Source organism: Crocuta crocuta, unplaced genomic scaffold (genome assembly GCF_008692635.1).
Source record: "Crocuta crocuta isolate KB4526 unplaced genomic scaffold, BGI_CrCroc_1.0 scaffold207, whole genome shotgun sequence".
Lineage (NCBI taxonomy): Eukaryota > Metazoa > Chordata > Mammalia > Carnivora > Hyaenidae > Crocuta > Crocuta crocuta.
Window position 1 is genome coordinate 4,210,753 of NW_027531996.1, and position 3,559 is coordinate 4,214,311.

General features: G+C 42.7%; 1 non-coding gene across 1 annotated transcript; it reads left to right on the plus strand.

The window, feature by feature from the left end:
- Nucleotides 1-2,058: 2,058 nt before the first annotated feature.
- TRNAR-UCG (transfer RNA arginine (anticodon UCG)) lies at nt 2,059-2,143 on the plus strand. Its single transcript has one exon. It is a non-coding gene; the product is annotated as a tRNA-Arg (tRNA).
- The last annotated feature ends 1,416 nt before the right edge of the window (nt 2,144-3,559 follow it).

Below are 3,559 nucleotides of genomic sequence, written 5' to 3' on the forward strand. Positions count from 1 at the left end.
TTTATTTTGAGACAGACAGAGACAGCACAAGCAGGGGAGGGGCAGAGGGAGAGGGAGAGAGAGAATCCCAAGCAGGTTCCCTGCTGCTGGCACAGAGCCCAGTGCAAGGCTCGAAATCAAGAACCCTGAGATGATGACCTGAGCTAAAACCAAGAGTCAGCTGCTTAACCTACTAAGCCACCCAGGCGTCCCTATTCCCTGGACCTTTGCATCCTCTGAGATTTAACTACTGAAGCAAGATTCATGAAGTTTCATCTCAATCCTCACTCCTTTGATTCTGATGCCACAAGTGTCGTTTTCTGTTCTCCTTCGGCAAGTATGAAGCAAAGATGATTCACTGAGCCTCGAATGAAGAAACGCCCTGGAAAAACACTCCTCAAGGCCATCAGAAACCTGGAGTGCTGCAGAAAGCTTTCCCACTAAGGGCAAGCCAATGGGCTTCTAGCCCTAGCTCTTCTCTTCTTGGGCACTGCTCAGTCTTTTAGCCCCTGTGGAGTAAAAATTCATAGGAAAAAAAAATGAGAAATCCATGGAAAAACTAAAGGATTTTTAAAAACCATCTCTTGCAATCTTCTTATTTTACGGAGCAGAGAGTAGAGATTCAGTGAAGAAGTATGCCCAGAAATCAAAATGCTTGTCGAATACTCTTATCAAAGCACTGCCCTGTCTGACTGCCAGTCTGAAAACGTCCACTGAGAAGGTATCATGTGTCAGATATGATTAGGGATTGTATTACAGAGAAAAAGAAGACAGGCTCTTGCTTTTGAAAACTTTAAGGATAGCAGGAAAGAAAGATAATTTCAAGTTAATGTTTAAGTGTTTTAAGTGATGCAAAACGTAGGGATATATTTTCTCTCTAGAATAGTGTATTTTTAATCTTTGATCACCAGTAGACAAAGATCATCCAACGACTCTATTCTTACTGCCCTGCCCACCTATACATGGGCCAGAAATGAACACTTACAGTACTGTCTGTGCTGTGGACTGTGTTTTTCAGTAATGTAAACAAGTCTGGGTCCCTGGATTCTTGTGGCCACTGAAGCCCACAGCCATGTCTGTGAGGACAGCCAGGTGATGACCGCAAGGAGCCAAGGGATGGAGTTCTGACCCCTTGAGCAGAGCTAAGGGGCCATGGTGGTGTCCAATCACACCTAATTTTTGCCTTCTAGGAACACTCAGAACAAAGATTTCCCAATCTGCTCACAGAAACAAGTGGAGAAGATCAAAACACGAGGACTACACTAAGACCTTTTAAATAACAATTTGTCAGCCATTAATTATTCTCTCCTTCAAAACAGAAACGTGGCCTCTTTGGAAGTGCTCTCAGAATAGTCAGTGCTCAAGGCCTCCATGCCATTTGCTTCCCATAGGAAGGAAAGCAATCTTCACCTGCGGCTGAAAGGAAAATTTAACCCTTCTCTTTCACAGGTTTCCTAAAAGGAGATAGCAGGGCACATAACAGACTATCAACATAAGTGGGATGCTGAATGTGGCAACAGCTGTCAAGGTGATTTTTGAGTTGGGTCCTAAAATAAGAAAGATTCTGTGCCATGATGAAAGGTATGAAGACATGCTGGATAGGGTATGAGAAAAGCAACAGACATGAAAGAGAATGGTACATGTGGGCCATAAACCAACACCTTCATTTTAAAGAAGGGGAAAGCGAGACATAAAACCTACTCAGGATACGTCCAAGAGCAGTGGCTGGTGAGGAGCGAGGTGAATGAAGGCCCAGAACTTCTCACTTCCGGGCCTGTTGGGCTTCTCTGCCACACCCTACATCTGGTTTCACAGCTCTAAAAGCTGGAGCATCCGGGCTTGGGAGATGGGGGCATCTGGGCGGTTTAGTCAGTTAAGCCTCCGGCTTAGGCTCAGGTTATGATCTCACGGTTTGTGGGTTCGAACCCCGTGTTGGGCTCTGTGCTGACAGCTCGGAAACTAAAGCCTGCCTCAGATTCTGTGTCTCCCTCTCTCTCTTCCCCTCCCCCTTTTGCACTGTCTCTGTCTCTCTCTCAAAAATAAATAAAAGCATTTAAAATTCTTTTTAAAAAATAGGGCGCCTGGGTGGCTCAGTCGGTTGAGCGTCTGACTTCGGCTCAGGTCTTGATCTCATGGTTCGTGGGTTCGAGCCCCACATTGGGCTCTGTGCTGACAGTCAGCTCAGAGCCTGGAGCCTGTTTCAGATTCTGTGTCTCCCTCTCTCTCTGACCCTCCCCTGTTCACACACACACTCTCTTTTTCTCTCTCTCAGAAATAAATAAAAACATTTAAAAAAATTTTTTTAAAAATAAATAGGGGAAATGGACACTCATAAGCATGTACCTACAATGGTTTTGTATTTTTTGCAATACTCTACTCTCCCAGTGTCTAAAACACTCTTACTTCAAAACGCCAGCTTTTTTTCCTTTTTTGGCAAGTTTGATTAGAGCAAGAGAAAGTGCTGAATTTCCAATATGCAAATGAAATTAAAGGCTACCCAGGGATGAAGGAGCCCTACAGGAATGCTTTATTGATGGCTGCAAATTTACCCAAATAACAACTGTTTTAAAAATAAATAAATAAATTGAGTTAAAACCTCCTTTGTTCTTCCCCTTAGGAGTCACATGTTTTTCACCTCTAATTTCATATCATTGTCAGAGTGGTGTGTTGTGCATTATTTATGGATAGAATATCAAATGAAGGTGGCTACACTAAGAAACTAGAATTAGATTAATCACAAAGCGTATGGATATTAGCCATTTGCCCTTTAAGTGCTTACTTTCAGTGGGTGTAAACAGGGACCAGAATTTAATTTTCCTGCCTAGTATTAGCAGAAAATATATAAAATATTCTATGGCTTTTCTACAGTTATCCCCACAGTGTTATAATAGCCTCTCCAAGGAAATCTAAAATAGTGTGGGCTTCGGGGACATGGATTGACATTAAGGAGACTGTGTTTTTCAAGGACAGGAAATTAGGTAGCTTAGAACAATTCTTCTAGGTTAGCAGTGTGGTCCTGTCTTGACTGAGTAGATTAGAAATTTCTAAACAAGAAACAGACTTCTTATGCTCCCTGGCATGGTGTCTAAATGTGCTAACTCCATTCCTATGTAAATTTAAATTTTTAATCCAATTAGGATCCTATTAACTGCTGTGGTGGCTGAGACCATGGCTTTGGGTCTCCCAAACCCCTTCCTTGTGCAAAATGAGAGGCTGTGACATTCAGTCAATGACATTGGCTTTGTCCATGACGTTGAAAGAAGATCAGCAGAAGATCTACCTCAGAATTCCTATGGGAATTAAGGGAAAACATAAAATGTCAGAAACTTTGACACATCTGTCCACATCCCTTTTCTCCATGTGTCTGTCACTCTCTGGAAAGTCTGGGCAAGCTTTCCAGAACAAAGGAGTGTCAAGGAAGCAGTCAGGATCACTATGGTGAGGACAAATTTTGGAATGAAGCAAACTTGTACTTGGTACCTGGCTTGACTCTCACAGGCCACAAGAGTTTGAGTTCCTGAGTGATAACATTGTAAAATAGTGAGAGTATTGTCTACCTTCTAGTCTCCTTGAGAAGATT